Below are 20779 nucleotides of genomic sequence, written 5' to 3' on the forward strand. Positions count from 1 at the left end.
CTCTTTCCCATCGTACGGAAGGGGTCTGTCTCTCCGGCGTGCTGCTGAACAGTGGTCTCTCTGGAAGGGGGAAGCGGAAACAAAGATGGATGAGATGGGGGGGGGGCTTGAAATCCAAGTCATGAGACACCCCCTGGCAGGCTTCCCAAAAGGGGGTGCTGTGAAGAGGCTTCTGGGTTGCAGATCAACCCACCATGCAGGTTCATCCTGAGACGGAGGCCCGAACGTGGCCAGAGAGCGTCTTTGCTTATCTATCAGGTCCCCAACATTGGGAACAGGACAGGTTGGTTTTTGGGCGAAAAGACGACTGCAGTTTTGTATAAGGTGACCAGATTGTAACATTGGTAAAGCGGAACACCATTGACTGGGTGGGTTCATGATTAAAAATTTGGTCTACGTGGAGCAACAGAAATTTTCATAGAACGCAAAAATAGTATGGCCAGGTGCCCCCAGATGTCCCTCCAAAAGTGGGACAATCTGGTCACCTTAGTTTTGTACATTCCTGCAAGGCCAGCAGAAAGAGAGTTCTGGCTTGGAGAGCCAGGGTGTGCTTAGCGTGTTTCCTCCCACTTTTCCTCCAGGGAGCTGGGAGGAGGCACAAACTTCTGACATTTCCATTTCCCCCAAGAGCCCTGTGAGGGTTTTTACCCGGCTTTTCTCTATCTGAAGGAGTCTCAAAGGGGCTTCCGATCGCCTTTCCTCTCCACACAGCAGCCATCCTGAGGGTGGGGTGGGGGGCTGGGAGAGCCCTGAGAGAACTGCTGTGTGTGAACAGCTCTATCAGGACTGCGACTGGCCCAAGGCCTCCCAGCTTTCTGCCTGTGGAGGAGGAGGGGGGCTCACACAGCGGCCCCGGCCTTCCATCTCTGCGGCCAGCGAATCAGCGGGAATGGAGGACCTCCAGGCACGGCCCTGGGGCAGCTTATCCTGAGAGGGAGGGGGGGCTGGGAGAGCCCTGAGAGAACTGCTGTGTGAGAACAGCTCTATCAGGACTGCGACTGGCCCAAGGCCTCCCAGCTGGCTGCCTGTGGAGGAGGAGGGGGGCTCAAGGCCACCGAGTCTGCCTTCCACAGCGGCCCAGGCCTCCCATCTCTGCGGCCAGCGAATCAGCGGGAATGGAGGACCTCCAGGCACGGCCCTGGGGCAGCTCATCCTTTCTGGATACTTATTTATTTATTATTTATTTATTTCTCTATTGAGATTAATTTGTCCTGCACACTGTCCATTTTGAGCTGAGCCGTTTCGGGGCAGCCCATCTCCCCCTCCTGGTCTTGCGGTTCTCAAACTTGCCACAGGATGGGAGTCGCGGGCCAGTTTTACCCGCGTATTTCCCCAGTTTGTCCGCCAGACGGCAGCACCTGCTATGCATCTCCATTGACGGCCAGAATATAGGAATATGCTCCGCCCAGCTGGGAAGAAGCACGGGGGGGGGGGGGAGAGAAGAGGGAGAGGAAAGGCTGCCGTCTTGTGGCCAAAGTGGGAAATGACGCGGTTGCAAGGGAGGCAGCCGCCGCTTTTCACGCTAAGTCCTCAGTCATGCGCATTACGCCGGGCAGCTGAGAATGCTGGGAACGGTAGTCCTTTCCCAATCGGTGGACACAGGCCGTCATGCGCACTATGCCGTGCAGCTAGGCATACCGGGAATTGAAGTCCTGTCTCCCACCGAGAACAGAGGCGGTCATGCGCACTACGCCGGGAAGCTGCGAATGCCGGGAATTGTAGTCTATTACCCACGCCCGAAGATAGGCGACCGACTATCCGTTTCCCAAAATACACTACATTCCCCGCAATCCAACGCTTCGCCCCGCGCCGATGACGTTACTTTCCCCACCTCTCTTCCTGCAGCGTCCAATGAAAGGGGAAGGTCGGTCCGGCCAATCGGAATGGAGGCTGCGGAGTAGTGTGCGTCGATTGGTTAAGGCGCCCCGTGTGATTGGCTTGGGCCGCGAGGGCTGTACGAGTAGGGGATGCTGGAGTGACGGATAGTCTGACCAATCGAAATGGAGTGTGCGGCGCCGGGCGAGGCGATTGGCTAGGTAGTGCTTCGTGATTGGATCAATCTGAGGGGGCGGGGCCATATGAAAAGGTGCGCGTTTCCGGTCTCGGCGTCTGTTCGTCCGCGTGCGACTTCCGGGAGGTAGGTGTTGCGCGTTCCGCGTCCTTTTTTTGTTCTTTTCGCTCTTTCTTCGGCCTTCTTCTCTTCGGGGGCTCCGGGCGGGGGCGGCGCAGTCAGGGTAGGCCCGGGGGGGCTCCCGCGTCGGCCTGAAGTGGCCCCCCAGAGCGGCCCCTCCCCCCTCCTGGTTCCTCCGGTCAGCGGGAATGGGGGCTCCAGCCCCGGCCGGGAGGGTGGCAACCGCAGTGCGACACGCAGGGTCTTTTCGCCCCCCTCTGGCCACAGGCTTTGGTTGCCAAGTCCTCCCCGGGAGACCTGGGCATGGGGCGCCCCCTCCAAGCCGCTCTTCCTCCCGCCCGGGACTGACCTGGACTGACAGGGGATTTTCCGGTCCCACCGGGAGGCTGGCACCCCTGCAAGCAGGGGGGCTCACGTTGGAATCCCTGCCTGGAACCCGGGTGTGCGGGGGTGGATTTTGGGAGGGGAATGAGAACTGGGCATGAGGCAGAAGGAGACCCCCCCCCCACAGCTGCTCTGGAGCAGAAAACAAAAATAAAGCCGCCCCCCCCCCCCTTTGCTGGGACCTGCAGCTATTATGGTGGCTCAAGACAAATGGAGTCCAAAAGCACCTTTAAGTCCAGCAGAGACTTCTGCAAGGCCTGAGCTTTCGTAGGCAGGCACCTGTCCTCCGACCACGTGGAGCAGGGATCAGGAGAGTGCACGGACAGAGAAAAGGACAAATCGGTGGCAACGTGGTAAACTGTGTCATCGTGTCCAAATCAACCCATATGGTAATTCTGTGCTAAAACAGCAAATCGGTCCTTTGGACTTCAGGCGTAGCTCAGAAAAACATTGGAGGAATAAAACTGTCCTTGTTAGGACGTCATGGCAGATGCTTTCCCAGTTGCAAAAAGATCAAACAGAGACTGGGTGCTGGCCCCCTCCATCTCCCCCCAAGCGTGGGAGCACCCCTGGAAGTGACAAGCCGCCCGGGCCAGTTATCCTGTCCTGAGACCAGAGAGTTGAATTCAGAATTACACTACATATCACCAGCATCACATTGCAGTCACATTGTCCCAAATAAAATAAAAGAAGAGGGGATTGTAGGGAATGTGGTTATAAGAGTTGAATGAGCTTAGCATGCATAGTGAGATAATAATCGCATGTCCTTGTTGAGTCCTGGGGATGCCATTGTTTTGAATGTTGTAATAAACCTGCCTTTCTGCATACTCTCTGTCTGGTCTGTTCTTGAAGTTCCTTTGCAATAAAACAGCCCCTTTGAGGTCCCTTAGTGAACGTCCCGGAAGGCTGAACTTTCCCCTCCAGGTTTTCAGGCCTGTGATGTTTGATGTCCGACTCGTGTCCCTTGACTCTTGGGTGGAGGGTTTGACCCCTTTGCCCTGCCTAGTGAACTCAGGGGCACGGTTGGCATTTAAGAGCATAGACATTATAACAAGAGGCCCGTGTGCATAGCCTTCGATGGGGTAAGTGACAACGGGTCGACTGATTGTGTCATTGGCATGTGTGTGGCAACAAAGTAGGCATCTGAGTTCATTGCGAGGTACCAGTGGCCAGGTTCACATTAGACATCTCACTGTTCTGGGCAAGGGGTCATTTGGGATTGGGAGGGGTGTCTGTGTGCAAGAAAAGGTTTGCCCCCCCCCCCCCGAACGTGGCAAAGAGAACTGTCCATGTCAGGCAGAGGTAAGTCCCTGATGACGCACCAAACTGTGTGGAGTTGAGAGCTGCATATAACCACGGTGGGTGTTCTGTTAATGTCTCTTTTGCGCCTGTTTTCCAACAAGATGCGTCTTGGTTCTGTTGATCTGTTTCTCAACCTCATTGTTTGGGTAGCCCAGTTCCGAGAAGGTTTGTTGCAGATCCTTCCGGATCCTTCCAGTGGGAATGTCCACCTGTGGGATCGGAGCAGATGCGGTTGTAACGTAGAGCCTGCCTGTATACTATGCATTGATTTTTAGGTTTACGATGGTTGGCCAGAGGCACGCAGGTACGTTTGTCGGTCAGTAGGCTTTCGGTATAAGCTGGTCTGTAGGCATCCATGGTTTATTTTTGCAGTAGGGTCCAAAAATTTATTTCTTGCATAGATCGCTTCATGGTCAGGTTGACAGTGGGGTGGGAGGCATCGTATGCCTGAGGGAATGGGGTCCAGGGCTTCTCGGCCATGTGTCCAGACGATACAAATGTCATCCAGGAATCGCAGCTGTAAGACAGGTGTGAGCATTTGGGCTTTTAGGAAGCGATGCTCCAGGTCCGCCATGCAGATGTTGGCCTACTGAGGGGCCCTGTAGGTGCCCACGGCCGTACCATTGCTACATAGGAACAAGTTGTCACCACGTCTGAAGCAGTTACAGGTGTGAACAAAAGGGCAGCCTTTGCTGGCCGAGTCGACTGTAGTCTTGTTAGAAATTGTATTCCTAATGGCTTGTAAATCCCCATCCATGGGGGCGAAAGCAATATTCTCAGGAAGGTTGTTCAAAGATTGTCTCGTCCTCAGAGAGTTTGTGGTGTCACAAACATAACTAGAAGCGTTGGTGGCAGAGGGTCTTAGAACAGGGTCCATGCAGCCAGATCCCCCCTGTTGTGAGCGTATATGCCTGAGAGAATGGGGTGTCCTGGGGTGCCAGATTTTGGGCACACGATACAAGGTACCTGGACAAGGTCCCCTTGGTGTGTCTGAAAGGAGTTCTTTCTGAATGTGTGGGGTGAATTCCTTGATAGTTTTGTGTAGTTCTTTTTCATATTCCTGGCTGGGGTCTGAGTCGGGTTCTTTGTAAAAGGTGGCACTTGAAAGCTGTCTTTGAGCCTCCTGGGTGTCGCCCGATCTGTTCATACTGACAGCAGCTCCTCTTTTCTCTGCCTCAGTAATTATTATGTCCAGATTGTGCCTAAGTCCTTCATGGCCTTCCTTTCAGCATAGCTGCTATTCCACTGCGTGCGATATTGTTTTTGGGCGATCACGTCGGTTTGGACCCTGTGGCGGAAGCAGGCTATGGAGAGGTCCGGTGAGGCTTGGAACCCCCTGGGGGGAGGCTCTCCCTTTGTGTTGTTTCGTTGGTATGTGGTGGTCAGAATCCCCTCCTTCGGTTGATCGGAGGGACAGTAGATGCTGTGATGCAGTGGTGTGCAGATGTTGTCCATTCCTGCTTGTCCTGTTCACGTGTATGTCGAAAGATGTCCTTTAGGCATAAACATTGCAAGAATGTCTCCAAGTCCTCATGGAACGAAACCATCTCTGTGGCTTTGCCAGGGCAGAAGGACAGACCACGTGAGAGATCCGAATGCTCTGCAGGACGGAGGCCGACAATAGTGTTGGAGGAATTCTTCTTTTCAGTATTATCTGCCTTTGGGTTGCATAGTTGTTTAAAGCTCCGGCTGTTTCGGTAAGTCAAACCGAGAACTGAAGATGGCTGGACTTTCTTCATGGAAGTTGTGCCAAGTGGGTCAATTCCTTGTAGATGTCCAGTTCAGAAAGTTTCTCCTTGAGCAGATTCTCTTTGTAGTACAGGCCACAGATCAGATGCTGAGGTAGTTTCTTGGACGATGTGACACAAAATTTTCCGTAGGGTAAGTCGATTGCCAAGGATTCGTAATCCGCAGTCTTTTAGGTATCATGTCAAGGCGTTTGCATTTAGTAAGAAAGGAAATATCAGTCTGTAGCTGTGCAAGTTTCTTTGTAAGGCGGAGGGAGTTCCATTCCAAGCCACTAAAGGTGGTGCCTTCCTTAAAGAGAGATTCAAGTGGGCAGCCCTGCTGGTTTCCCACCTCCACTGATTTCACTCTTATATATATCATTACTCTTATGAGTCTTGTTCCATTTTGTCTGCACACAAAAGCTCACACCTTGAATAAATCGTTCTTGGGCTTTAAGGTGCTGCTGGACTCTGTTTCTTGTGCTACTTCAGACCTACACAACAAAAATTGAGTCCAGCAGCCCCTTAAAGCTCAAGAAAGATGTATTCGTGTGAGCTTTCATGTGCATGCACACTTCCGCACACAGAATGGAACAAGAGGCATAAGAGTGCAGATATATAGGAGTGAAATCAGTGGAGCTTTGAAACCAGCAAGGCTGCCCACTTGAATCTCTCTTTATGGAAGGCAGCACGTGTAGCGGCTGGGAATGGAACTCCCTCTGCCTGACAAAGAAACTTCCACAGGTACAGGCGGATATTTCCTTTCTTACCAAATGCAAACGCCTGGACATGATACCTAAAAGACTGCGGATTCAGAATCCTCGGCAATCCACTCACCCAACAGACTCTGCAGAAAAACTCTGTGTCACATTCTCCAAGAAACTGCCTGAGCATCCGATCCGTGGCCCCTACTACGAAGAGAAGCTGTTCAAGGAGAAACTTTCTGAACTGGACAGTCCTACAAGGAATCGACCCCCTTGGCACGACTTCCATGAAGAAAGACCAGCCGTTTTTAATTCTCGGTTTGTCTTACCGGAGCTTTAAACAACTATGCAACCAGTAGGCGGATGATACTGAAAACAAGAATTCCTCCAGCACTTTTGTCAATCTGTCACAGCACAGCCACTGTCCTGCAGAGCATTTGGTTTTCTCATGTGGTCTGTCCTTCTGCCCCGGCGAAGCCACAGAGATGGTCCCATTCTGTGGGGACTTGGAGGCATTCTAGCAATGCGTACGCCTAAAGGACATCTTTCGACATACACGTGAACAGGACAAGCAGGAACGGACAACATCTGCAAACCACTCCATCACAGCACCTACTGTCCCTCCGATCCATCGAAGGAGGGGATGCTGACCACACATGCCAACGAAACGACACAAGGGAAGAGCCTCCCCCAAGGGGGTCCCAAGCCTCACCGGACCTCTCCATAGCCTGCTTCAGCCTCAGGGTCCAAACCGACATGATCGCCCCAAAACAACATCGCACGCAGGGGAATAGCAGCTATGCTGAAAGAAAGATCATTGACGGCCTTAGGCACAATTTTGATACAATGATTACAGAGTCAGATAAAGGAAGAGCTGCTGTCAGCATGAACAGATCGGGCGACACCCAGGAGGCTCAAAGAGAGCTCTCAAGTGCCACCTTTTACAAAGAACCCGACTCAGACCCCAGCCAGGAATATGAAAAAGAACTACACAAAACTATCAAGGAATTCACCCTACACATTCAGAAAGAACTCCTTTCAGACACACCAAGGGGACCTTGTCCAGGTACCTTGTATCGTGTGCCCAAAATCTGGCACCCCAGGACACCCCATTCTCTCAGGCATATACGCTCACACCAGGGGGGATCTGGCTGCATGGACCCTGTTCTAAGACCCTCTGCCACCAACGCTTCTAGTTATGTTTGTGACACCACAAACTCTCTGAGGACGAGACAATCTTTGAACAACCTTCCCGAGAATACTGTTTTCACCCCCATGGATGGGGAATTACAAGCCATTAGGAATACAATTTCTAACAAGACTACACTCGATTTGGCCAGCAAACGCTGTCCTTTTGTTCTCACCCATAACCGCTTCACATGTGGTGACAACTTGTTCCTCTGTAGCAGTTGTACGGCCGTGGGCACCTACAGGGCCCCTCAGTAGGCCAACATCTGCATGGCGGACTTGGAGCATCGCTTCCTAAAAGCCCAAATGCTCACACCTGTCTTACAGCTGCGATTCCTGGATGACATTTGTATCCTCTGGACACATGGCCGAGAAGCCCTGGACCCCTTCCCCCAGGCATACGATGCCTTCCACCCCACTGTCAACCTGACCATGAAGCGATCTGTGCAAGAAATACATTTTTTGGACCCTACTGCAAAAATAAACCATGGATGCCTAGAGACCACCTTATACCGAAAGCCTACTGACCGGCAAACGTACCTGCGTGCCTCTGGCCAACCATCGTAAACTTAAAAAACAATGCATAGTATACAGGCAGGCTCTACGTTACAACCGCATCTGCTCCGATCCCACAGGTGGACATTCCCACTGGAAGGATCTGCAACAAACCTTCTCGGAACTGGGGTACCCAAACAATGAGGTTGAGAAACAGATCAACAGAACCAAGAGGCATCTTGTTGGAAAACAGGCGCAAAAGAGACATTAACAGAACACCCACCGTGGTTATATGCAGCTCTCAACTCCACACAGTTTGGTGTGTCATCAGGGACCTACCTCTGCCTGACATGGACAGTTCTCTTTGCCACGTTCGGGGGGGGGGCAAACCTTTTCTTGCACACAGACACCCCTCCCAATCCCAAATGACCCCTTGCCCACAACAGTGAGATGTCTAATGTGAAGCTGGCCACTGGTACCTCGCAACAAACCCTGATATCTATTTTGTTGCCACACACATGCCAATGACACAATCACTGGACCCGTTGTCACTTACCCCATCGAAGGCTATGCACGCGCACCTCTTGTTATAATGTCTATGCTCTTAAATGCCAACCGTGCCCCTGAGTTCACTAGGAAGGGCAAAGGGGTCAAACCCTCCACCCAAGAGTCAAGGGACAGGAGTCGGACATCAAACATCACAGGCCTGAAAACCTGGAGGGGAAAATTCAGCCTTCCGGGACGTTCACTAAGGGTCCTCACAGGGGCTGTTTTATTGCAAAGGAACTTCAAGAACAGACCAGACAGAGAGTATGCAGAAAGGCAGGTTTATTACAACATTCCAAACAATGGCATCCCCAGGACTCAACAAGGACATGCGATTATTATCTCACTATGCATGCTAAGCTCATTCAACTCTTAAAGCCACATTCCTTACAATCCCCTCTTCTTTTTATTTTATTTGGGACAAAGTGACTGCAATGTGATGCTGGTGATATTTAGTGTAATTCTGAATTCAACTCTCTGGTCTCAGGACAGGATAACTGGCCCGGGCGGCTTGTCGCTTGCAGGGGGTGCTCCCACGCTTGGGGGGAGACGGAGGGGGCCAGCACCCAGTCTCTGCTCGTTCTTTTTGCAACTGGGAAAGCGTCTGCCATGACGTCCCAACAGGGACAGTTTTATAGGCCTGAAGTCCAAAGGACCGATTTGCTGTTTTAGCACAGAATTACCATATGGGTTGATTTGGACACGATGACACAGTTTACCACGTTGCCACCGATTTGTCCTTTTCTCTGTACCTGCACTCTCCTGATCCCCGCTCCACGTGGTCGGAGGACAGGTGCCTGCCTACGAAAGCTCAGGCCTTGCAGAAGTCTCTGCTGGACTTAATGGTGCTTTTGGACTCCATTTGTCTTGAGCCACCATAATAGCTGCAGGTCCCAGCAAAGGGGGGGGGGACGGCTTTATTTTTGTTTTCTGCTCCAGAGCAGCTGTGGGGGGGGGGGGGTCTCTTTCTGCCTCATGCCCAGTTCTCATTCTCCTCCCAAAATCCATTCCCGTATACCCAGGTTCCAGGACAGGATTGCAACGTGAGCCCCCCTGCTTGATGGGGTGCCAGCCTCCTGGCGGGACCGGGAAATCCCCCGTCAGTGCAGCTCAGTCCCCGGGAAAACCGGCCTTCTTGGTGGATGCTGTTCTAGTCACCTTCATGCTGGAACAGTCATAAGGGTAGTGCTGTGTCTTCTCATGAGTAAATGCGTTTCCCAACCACACTAGTGAGAATAATTTGGGCACCAGAGTTCTGTTGTACAATTGTGTTAAAATGCACTCCTTGCACCCCTTCCCAACAGGAGCAACCTGCAAGAGTCAATGAAACCCCCTCGAAGACCACTGAACTGTAATGCTGAGTTTCTGCAGCAGCATTGAAGGGGACTCAGTGCAACGGAACAACACACAAGACGTGGTCGGCTCCTAGAGGGTGCGGCTGGCACAGCCATGTCAACCAGGGACGTGTGAGGAAGATGTCCAAGTGAGAACCGAGCAGGACGTCAGACTGACAAATGACCTTTCTGTCTTTGTTTAAAAAGTAATGGTGGGTAGAGATGTGTCGTGTGTTTTTTTCTGGCAGGTTTAGCACAGGTCCCTGAGCCATCTGTGCAGATGCACAAATGAATGCACGGTTTTGCAACATGACAAAGGAAGGAACAGAGGCAGAATTTGGCTAAGTCTGCTGTTACTCGTGTGTAGGAGAGAAGAAGAGGGTGCAGAGGGACAGCATCTTCTTCTCTCCTACACACGAGGAAGAGTGGACTTAGCCACATTCTGCCTCCGTCCCTCTGCTGTAACTTCTCATGAGCACATGCATTTCCCAACCATTGAGAGAATACTTTGGGCACCAGTGTTTTGTAGTACAATCGTGTTAAAACGGACTCCTTGGACCCCCTCCCAACAGCAGCAACCTGCAAGAGTCAATGAAACCCCCTCGAAGACCACTGAACTGTAATGATGAGTTCCAGCATTGAAGGGGACTCTGTGCAACGGAACAACACACAAGAATCGGTTGGCTCCTAGAGGGGGCTGCTGGCAGAGCCATGTTGACCAGGGACGTGTGAGGAAGATGTCCGAGTGGCAACCGAGCAGAACTTCGACGAATGTGCTTTCTGTATATTGAGTGACGTCTCTGTATATTAAGTGATGTCTTGGGTGTGTTCGTGTCGTGTGTTTTTTCTAACAGGTTTAGCACAGCTAGGGTTCTCTTCTGCACTGTGTAGCTACCGTTAGGTCCTTTTGAAGACTCCTCCGACTTGGAAGCTGCTGAAGAGTCCGTGAGCCATCTGTGCAGATCCACAAATGCAGTGTTTTGCGACACAACGGCAGAGGAAGGAATTTATTTATTTTATTTATTTAGATTTATGGAGGCAGAATGTGGTTAAGTCTGTTGTTACTCGTGTGTAGGAGAGAAACACCATCTTGTTCTTTTTCTCCCCTACACACGAGTAAGACCAGACTTAGCGAGCAGCACAGCAGAGGAACAGAGGCAGAATCTGGCTAAGTCCACTCTTACTTGTGTGTAGGAGAGAAAATGGTGTTTCTCTCCTACACACGAGTAAGAGTGGACTTAGCCAGATTCTGCTTCTGTTCCTGTGCTGTCTTGCAAAACAGTGCTGTGTCTTCTCATGAGCAAATATATTTCCCAACCAAATTAGAGGAATTTGACATAAGTGTGATGCTGAGTTTCTGCCTTTCTTTCTGTCCAGCAGCATTGAACAGGATTACGTGCAACGGAACAACACACAAGACTTGGTTCAGTCTGACGAATTACCTTTCTGTATATTAATGTTTCTGTGTATTAAATGATGTATTGGGTGTCTTTCTTTAAAAACAAATGGTGGGTGTCAGGTAGTAGAAGTTTGGAAGCAAGGCTCCCTGTGCCAAGTGTGCACATCCAGGTATTAACAGGCAAAAGCACTGTTTTGTATCATGGCAGAGGAAGGAATGGGGGCAGGATCTGGCTAAGTCCAGTGTCCAGTCTTAGTAGTGTGTGGGAGAGAGGAAGATGGGGCAGGGGAGCCCTCAGGTGGCATTGTCCAACTGAACAGGACTTCAGTTTGATGATGTGCTTTCTGTATATTGACTGATGTCTCGGGTGTGTTTGTTTAAAAACAAATGGTGGGTAGAGATGTGTTGTGTGTTTTTTCTAATAGGTTTAGCACAGCTAGGGTTGTGTTCTACATTGTGTAGGTACTGAAGAGTCCGTGAGCCATCTGTGCAGATCCACAAATGCAGAGGAAGGAATGGAGGCAGAATCTGGCTAAGTCTGCTCTTACTCGTGTGTAGGAGAAACAACATCTTGTTCTTTTTCTTCCTTACACACGAGTAAGATCAGACTTAGCCAGCAACACAGCAGAGGAACAGAGGCAGAATGCTGGCTAAGTCCACTCTTACTCGTGTGTAGGACAGAAACTCCATTTTCTCTCCTACACACGAGTAAGAGTGGACTTAGCCAGATTCTGCCTCTGTTCCTCTGCTGTCCATATGTTCTCATGAGTTTTCTGTATATTTTCTGTATATTGAGTGATGATGTCTTTGTCTATTAACTGATGTATTGAGTCTCTTTGTTTAAAAACAAATCTTGCGTATATATGCATTGTGTCTTTTCTGACAGGTATACCACAGCTACTATTCAGTCGTTTTTGAAGACTTCTCCCACTTGGACGTTTGCAAGGAAGTTCCCTGTGCCATCTGTGCAAATCCAGGTATTTAACAAGCAAATGCACTGTTTTGTATCATGGCAGACATAGTAGTGGGGGCAGAATCTGTCTAAGTCCAGTGTCCAGTCTTATTAGTGTGTAAGAGAGAGGAAGATGGTGCAGAGGGGCCCTCAGGTTACCATTGTCTAGCACTTTGTACATGTACAATGTCCAGTGCTGGACAATGCTAACCTGAGGGCCCCTCTGCACCATCTTCCTCTCTCTTACACACTAATAAGACTGGACACTGGACTTAGACAGATTCTGCCCCCATTCTTTTGCCATGATATGAAACGGCGCATTCGCCTGTTAACGCCTGGATTTGCACAGATGGCACAGAAATTTTGGTCCCATTCATTGCGCATGTCCAGTAATGTACAAACAATTAGTACACTCTAGACACTACATGTGCTCACTTAAAACCACCTGTGTGTTTAACATCTGGATGCCTGCAAGGTGTTAAAAACCAAACTGATGTTGCACACCCTGTTGTACAGTCATTGTCAGATTCAGAAACTGCGCATTTCAGACCCAGGTGTACACCCCCCCCCAATTTGCCCACCCACCCACCCGTATTGCACATGACGAGACACACACAAAAAAAAACTACACACAAAGGACACAAATTTTATTTCTGCCACCTATATTCAGAAGCCACACTTCTGCCCTCGCAGGCAGTCTCTTGATGCCAAACAAATCCGGCAATCCTGCAAAGAAAAAACAAACATCTGGCACACTTGCTGTTCTCCCCAAACACGGCCTGTTCGGGACTTCTGTCCTTCCGGTGCTGGGAATCCGCACAGCCGGCTGTCTAAGGCTGTGTCAAGAAGAGCGAGGATCTCTGCACGCCTGCCAAAAGAGAGGAGCCAATTTGTTTACAAACAGACAGGGGTGTACATTTCCACTAAGTAATCTGACTTGGTACCCTTTAACATTTCTGTAAACTCTCTTCCACTGCCAAAGCTATTGTGTGCCTGTTTTCCCTCAAGTATTGGCTGCCCCGCCAAGAGGTTCGCTACACAAAGTAGCCCAGCCTTGGGAGAAGCGTTCTGGTGTCCTTGCACATGTTGAATGGTAGAAGAAGATGAGCTGGTTCTTCTATGCTGCTTTTCTCTACCTGAAGGGGTCTCAAAGCGGCTTACAGTCGCCTTCCCTTTCTTCTCCCCACAACCCTGTGACGCTGAGACAGCCCTGATATGCATGTTCTGTCAGAACAGCTTCATCAGTGCTGTGGCTAGCCAAAGGTCACCCAGCTGGTTGCATGCGGGGGAGTGCAGAAGCGAATCCAGTTCACCAGATTAGGAGTCCGCACTCCTAACCACTACAACAAGCGGGTAGAGTGTAAGAATAAATATTGCTCTCTTTCTCTCTGTTGTGGAGATGACTGGGCTTCTATCCCACGGAGGGGATCAGCTTCCCAGGTCCAGTGGGCCTCTAGTGTCAGTGAAAAAGACAGATGTATAAATAATGTGAATGCAGGGAGCCACTCACCCCTCAGGCACGCTAGCAGATTCTGTCTCCTGTTCGCTCCTCTGTAGGTTTCATGTAGGCTTCGGCTTGATAAAAAACAGAAAGGCATTGTCATTAGTCATGTCACCCTTGCAAACAGAATCTAGTACAGTGAGGCTGAGAACAGCTCTGTCAGGGCTCAGACAGGCCCAAGGCCTGCACGTGGACGAATGGGGGATCAAACCCTGCCACTCTTATACACAACACTGTGCAGGAACAGTAGTGGATCCTGGCAAAGGGGGCCTGGCTACAGCAGCCTCTCTGGCCGCTGTTCTCAGACGACACGTCCGAAATGCTCCAGCTCTCCTCAGGGCTGGCGTTGGCAGCCGCACAGGCCCAGGGAAGGTCCTGCCCTCCTGGTCTCGGTGCCAGTCCTGGGTGGGATTCTGGGGGGCGCAGAAAGCCTTCCAGAGCGGCTCTTTCCCCCTGGGGATGGGTGGGAATTGCAGACCGGTCAGCTCCAGTGTCCACTTCCCCCTCTGCCCAAGCGTTTAGGTGGCCAAGTCCTCCCCGGGAAATCCGGGTCTCCCCTGGAGCCCCCCGCCAGGAGGCTGGCACCCCAGCAGGCAGAGAGGCTCCCTTGGCCATCCCTGCTGTGGGCCGAGCACGAAAAGAAGCGTCCCTCCGTCCTCCCCTTTGGGGCTCCCCCCCTGCCCTGCCCTGGCGGCCCCACACAACAGCCCTGCAGGGAGGGCCCGTCCCGGCCTCCCCCCGCGGCCCTTGACGGGGGGCCTCCCGGGCGCGTCTTGGGGGGCGAAAGGGACCCCGGAAGGGCGAGGAGGAGGAGAGGCGGACGCGGCGCACAGCACGACCTACCTCCCGGAAGCGCCACGCCGAGGAACAGAGTCCGCGACCGGAAGCGAGGCCGCTTTCATACGGCCCCGCCCCCCGCCGGCTCAGCCAATCCTGGGCGCGCCCTACCCAATCGCCTCGCACGACGCCACACACTCCCTTCCGATTGGCCGCACTGTTCGGACTCCCCTCCTTCTATTTTGATTGACGCCTGAGGAAGAGCGAAGGGGAGGGGAACGACGTTTGTTGACGGAGCGAAGCGATGGATTGTGGGTATTGTAGTCTCTGACTGGAGACTTACCGCCGACCGCTAGATTCCGTGGGTAAGGAAAGAACTACAATTCCCGGCATGCAAAGCAGCCCGGAGTAGTGCGCATGATCGCGTGTGTCTGCAAAGGGGAACGGACTACATTTCCCGGCAATCTCTGCTTTCCGCGTAGTGCGCATGACAGAGAACTTAGCGTGAAAAGCGGCGGCTGCCTCCCTTGCATCCGCGTCATTTCCCACTTTGGCCACAAGACGGCAGCCTTTCCTCTCCCTCCTCTCCCCCCCCCCGCCCGTGCTTCTTCCCAGCTGGGCGGAGCAGATTCCTATGCAGACCCAGCCATATTCTGGCCGTCAATGGAGATGCATAGCAGGTGCTGCCGTCTGGCGGACAAACTGGGAAATGCGCGGATAAAGGGGTCCGCGACTCCCATCCTGTGGCCAGTTTGAGAATTGCAGGACCAAGACCAGGAGGGGGAGATGGGCGGCCCCGCAACGGCTCAGCTCAGAATGGACAGGCCGGGCCGCTGTCTGCAGGACAAATTAATCTTAATAAATAAATAATAAATAAAAGTCCATAAAGGATATACTGCACCTGGGAGCGGGCCGCGCTTCTCCGTTGGGAACTACAATTCCCAGCATTCTCGGCTGCCCGGCCTAGTGCGCATGACTGAGGACTTAGCGTTGAAAGCGGCGGCTGCCTCCCTTGCATCCGCGTCATTTCCCACTTTGGCCACAAGACGGCAGCCTTTCCTCTCCCTCCTCTCCCCCCCCCCCGCCCGTGCTTCTTCCCAGCTGGGCGGAGCAGATTCCTATATTCTGGCCGTCAATGGAGATGCATAGCAGGTGCTGCCGTCTGGCGGACAAACTGGGAAATACGCGGGTAAAACTGGCCCGCGACTCCCACCACGGCGGCCCTGAACGGCTCAGAATGGACAGGCGGTGCCGCCGTCTGCAGGACAAACGAATCTAAATCTATACACAATAAATATAAGTCCATAAAGGATATTCTGCACCTGGGAGCGCGCCGCGCGTCTCCGTTCAGGACTATATTTCCCGGCATTCCCTGCTGCCCGGCCTAGTGCGCATGACTGAGGACTTAGCGTGGAAAGCGGCGGCTGCCTCCCTTGCATACGCGTCATTTCCCAGTCTGGCCGCCAGGCGGCAGCCTTTCCTCTCCCTCGCAGAGCCCGCTCGTCCCCCCCCCTCCCCGCTTTTTCCCAGCTGGGCAGAGCATCATCCATATTCTGGCCGTCAATGGAGATGCATAGCAGGTGCTGCCGTCTGGCGGACAAACTGGGAATCTAAATTAATAAATAATAAATAAAAGTCCCTATTTGCTCTCACCCGTATACGCTAGTCGTCTCCTCTCCTTTAGCCGTGCTTTTTCCCAACTGGGCAGCGCATATTCCTTTTCAGACCCATCCATATTCTGGCCGTCAATGGAGATGCATAGCAGGTGCTGCCGTCTGGCGGCCAAATTCGGAAAATACGCGGATAAAACCGGTCCACGACCCCCCACCAAGTGGCCAGTTTGAGAACTGCAGGTCCAAGACCAGGGACAGGAGACGCACCACTCTGAGGAATTATATGGCTGAAATTAATAAAATCAGAGTCCAGTAGCTGAAATTGTAAAGGGCTCTAGGAGCGGCCGTTTGCATATTTCCCGGGGGAGATAAACCCTCCCTGAAGGTCGGGGGCTGGGGAGAATCCGTGAGTGGGGTGCAGGGACCCCATCAAATTAAAAACATCAATGAATCACTGTTATATATTGCATAGTACATTATGCAACATCTGCCCTGCTGAATGAATGTAGGGCAGATACCTACTCAGGTTAGTAGGAGCATCACCATAAAGACATTCTTAATGCATTTTAAATACCCTGGCCACTGAGGAAGACCCTTTGGATCAAAATGCCCTTGATTGATCTCAGTCGCATGTGTTATTGTAGACGGTCATATACACAGTATACTGATTCAGTTTTTTAAATTTGGGAGCTGCAGTATATAAGTATAAATAAATATTGCAGAAGGTCCTATACAGTATATTATTATGATTCATTGATGTTGCTAATTTTTAATATATGCACTTTACTGTAATAAATATTTCTATTTTAAATTTTCCTTCTAGCTCGACCTTTAGGTTCCAAACACAGACTTAAGGGCAAGAGACATTTAGTGATAACAGAAGTCTTGTTTCCCAGCCCAGAATGGAGGCCTCCGGGCCCCTTGGCCCACCTCCTTCACTGTCCCACTGAAGCCGTCTCTCCTGCTCGGGCCAAGAGGGCAGAGCTACGCCCTGGGCCAAGGGCCAGACTTCGGGCAGAGCTCTGGCCCGGATCCCTTCACCCCAGACTCCTTTTTAGGAAGCTCTCAAGGGAGCTAGCGGCTGTCCCTTTGACCTTTGCAGAACAGACCAAAATGCATTCTTGGGACAAAGATTTCACACTGCTTCAACAGAGCTCACCTCCTCTTTAGCAATCATACAGATTTATTTATTCATTTATTATGTTTTAGGTACCAACAGACCATTCATCTATGCACAGACTCCATGTGTGGTCAGAGAAGGACAAGGCCTTGTTCATATCACAGAGAAACATTTAAAATGAACAGTCCTGGATTCCCCAAGGAGAAAGGTGGCCACTTTGTTAGTGGCTCCCAGCCGTTTCCAAGAAGGAGCAGTGACAGGGGTTGCCGGCACCTCTGTGCTTAGGGAGCAGCTCCACTCTTTGCTGGACACCCATTCTCTCTCTTCTTCCACAGCCTGCAGGGAGTTGGGGCGTCTCTGCTCCCCTAAGACCTGAGTAGAAGAAGAAGAAAAAGAAGTTGGTTCATATATGCCGCTTTTCCCTACCCGAAGGAGGCTCAAAGCGGCTTACAGTCGCCTTCCCCTTCCTCTCCCCACAACAGACACCCTGTGGGGTGGGTGAGGCCGAGAGAGCGCTGATATCACTGCCCGGTCAGAACAGTTTTATCAGTGCTGTGGCGAGCCCAAGGTCACCCAGCTGGTTGCATGTGGGGGAGCGCAGAATCGAACCTGGCATGCCAGATTAGAAGTCCGCACTCCTAACCACTACACCAAACTGGCTCTCCTCCAGCTGAACTGGACCATAAGGAAGGCCGAGCGTCAAAGAATTGAGGCTTTTGAATTCTGGTGCTGGAGAAGACTCTTGCGAGTCCCTTGGACTGCAAAGCGAACAAACCGGTCAGTCCTAGAGATCAGCCCTGACTGCTCCTTAGAAGGCCAGATCCTGAAGATGAAACTCAAATACTTTGGCCACCTCATGAGAAGGAAGGACTCCCTGGAGAAGAGCCTAATGCTGGGAGCGATCGAGGGCAAAAGAAGAAGGGGACGACAGAGAATGAGGTGGCTGGATGGAGTCACTGAAGCAGTAGGTGCAAACTTAAATGGACTCCGGGGAATGGTAGAGGACAGGAAAGCCTGGAGGATCATTGTCTATGGGGTCTCGATGGGTCGGGCACAACTTCGCACCTAACAACAACAGCTGAACTGGAGGCTGCGGGTCAGATGGGAAGATCTGCACTGCAAAAGCAATCCATACACCCAAAGAAACTTTGTTTTGGGGTGTTTTCCCCAAAAGCCAATGAACTTCTAACTCCTTAAGGAGTCTTGCGGGGCAGGGGGGGTTGCTCCTGTAGCTTCCAGTGTACAGCCACAAAAAGATTCCTCCCCCCCAAAAGCCCTCAGAGTGGCAGAACAGAGCACATATGCGCAAAGTGATGCAGCTGAGGACTGTGCCCCATCAGAAGGGTTTTTTTTCCCCACAAGCCTTTTATGAAAGAAAGAAAGAAAGCTGCATCCTGTAAAAAAATTAATCCATCATGCTGAAGTTACTCCAAATTTTGCCCCCCCTCGATAATTCACCCGTGCTTTTATAAGCGGGGAGGGGGATGCAGGTATTTCCCCACCTAAGCAGACCTCCCAGGCACAGGAGTACTATGACATGTTAACACCTTTAAAAGAGCATTCGGAAACATCCCCCACAACCACAAAGTGCCTTGAGTGTTTTACCCCTTTTCAAACAAAATTAAATTATTTCCTACCTTTAAATGATTTAAAAACAAAACACATCGACTGAACTCCCCGAACTAAATTATCCCCCCTGCAGGCAGGGGAAGAAGTGGGGCGAGGAGTCCCTCTTTGGGCACCCGGAAGGCATCTTTCTCTCTCTGATGGCTCTCATCATCCAGAGGGGGTCTGTCTCCTGGGCCTGCGGAAACAAAGATGGATGAGATGGGGAGGGAGGGCTTAAAATCCAAGTCATGAGACAGCCCCTTGCAGGCTTCCCAAAAGGCTCTGCCTGGCCACCAGGGCCAAGGGGGTGCTGTGAAGAGGCTTCTGGGTTCCAGATCAGCCAACCATGCAGGTTCACCCCCAGACAGAACGTGGGCAGAGAGCGTCTTTGCTTATCTATCTGTACAACTGTTCAACTATACTCTATCGCCACTGTCTGCAGATGCCAGGGTGCAGTTCCCCCGGAGAAAACAGCCACTTTGGAAGGCAGACAATGTTGGGCAGCGTAGTGGGCTATAGCCCTGAACTCTCCAAACCCCTTGTGAGGTTTTTATACCAGGCTCTATCTGAAGGAGTCTCAAAGGGGCTTCCGATTGCCTTTCCTCTCCGCACAGCAGACACCCTGAGAGGGAGGGGAGGCTGGGAGAGCCCTGAGAGAACTGCTGTGTCAGAACAGCTCTATCAGGACTGCGACTGGCCCAAGGCCTCCCAGCTGGGTGCCTGCGGAGGAGGGGGGAGCTCAGCCGGGCTCAAGGCCACCGAGTCTGCCTTCCAGAGCGGCCCCTTCCTCCCATCGCTTCTGCTGCGGATCAGCGGGAATGGCCGATTTCCAGGCACGGCCGGGAGGCTGGCAACGCCACTCAGGTCTGACACCGGCGCGGAGAAGGAACTTCCGCAGCCCCTGGGGGCGGGGCCTAAAGGGACTTATAAGTAACAAAAATAATAATAGTAAATAAATATATAAATAAATTATAATGTATATCTGGTTACGGTCCAACGCCCGCCATTGTTTCCAGAAATTGCACGTGAAAGAAGAGGCGCTGCGCCTCAGCCAATAGCAGGGCCCGCTCTAGGCAATCGACTAGTTCGACGTCACACGTCACGCTTCAGGCGGCCCGCCCTACGATTTGATTGGACGCCGGAGGAAGAACGTCAGGAAAGAAACGGCTTCGTCACCGGCCAATCGTAGGCGGTGGCCTTAGCGGTGGTGTGAAGCGATGGATTATGGGGAATGTAGTCTCTGACGGGAGACAGAAAGCCGGCCTCGCTCCTTCGAGCTTGGAAAAAGGACTACAATTCCCGGCATTCACTGCTACCCGGCCTACAGCGCATGTCAGGAGAAGCCCTTCGTCACCAGCCAATCGCAGACGGTAGGCAGTGAGGCGGGACGAAGCGAAGGATTCCGGGTAATGTAGTCTATTTCGGGAGACTATCAGCTGGACGCGCGTTTTCGCGAGTGCGAACTGGACTACAATTCCCGGCTTTCCCAGCTGCCCGGCTTCTAGCCGATGACAGGCGGGAAAAGAGGCGGCTGGTTGCCCTTTTATCCGCGTAATTTCCCAGTCTGTCCGCCAGACGGCAGTATTTCCTATCCCTCGCATAGCCCTGCCGTCTCCTCCCCCTTCGCCGTGCTTTTTCCCAGCTGGGCAGAGCATATTCCTATGCAGACCCATCCATATATTCAACCCGTCAATGGAGATGCATAGCAGGTGCTGCCGTCTGGCGGACAAACTGGGAAAATACGCGGGTAAAACTGGCCCGCGACTCCCATCCTGTGGCCAGTTTGAGAATTGCAGGAGGGGGAGATGGGCTGCCGCGCAACGGCTCAGCTCAAAATGGACAGGCCGGGCTGCCGACTGCAGGAAAATAAAATATTAATTAGTTAATAGGTCCCTTCCTGGGAGTCGCGGACCAGTTTTATCTGCGTAAATTCCCAATTTGTCCGCCAGACAGCAGCTCCTGCTATGCAAGTCTATTGACGGCCAGAATAGGCATGGA

At 51.9% G+C, this 20779-nt stretch overlaps 2 long non-coding RNA genes across 4 annotated transcripts; one reads left to right on the plus strand and one right to left on the minus strand.

Moving 5' to 3' along the window:
• Positions 1-1863: 1863 nt before the first annotated feature.
• Positions 1864-12072, plus strand: LOC143827212 (uncharacterized). Its single transcript, XR_013227217.1, has 2 exons — positions 1864-2137; positions 9782-12072. It is a non-coding gene; the product is annotated as an uncharacterized LOC143827212 (long non-coding RNA).
• A 716-nt stretch (positions 12073-12788) lies between these two features.
• LOC143827222 (uncharacterized) lies at positions 12789-19902 on the minus strand. Of its 3 annotated transcripts, XR_013227219.1 has the most exons (6): positions 19772-19902; positions 18811-18977; positions 16094-17545; positions 14507-14693; positions 13673-13737; positions 12789-13030 (listed from the first exon to the last, which is right to left on the minus strand). It is a non-coding gene; the product is annotated as an uncharacterized LOC143827222 (long non-coding RNA). The 3 variants fall into 3 exon arrangements; XR_013227218.1 differs by having other exon boundaries at positions 18811-19877; XR_013227220.1 differs by lacking the exon at positions 14507-14693 and having other exon boundaries at positions 18811-19876.
• Between the last annotated feature and the right edge of the window lie 877 nt (positions 19903-20779).

The sequence above is a fragment of the Paroedura picta genome, chromosome 17, assembly GCF_049243985.1.
Source record: "Paroedura picta isolate Pp20150507F chromosome 17, Ppicta_v3.0, whole genome shotgun sequence".
NCBI lineage: Eukaryota > Metazoa > Chordata > Lepidosauria > Squamata > Gekkonidae > Paroedura > Paroedura picta.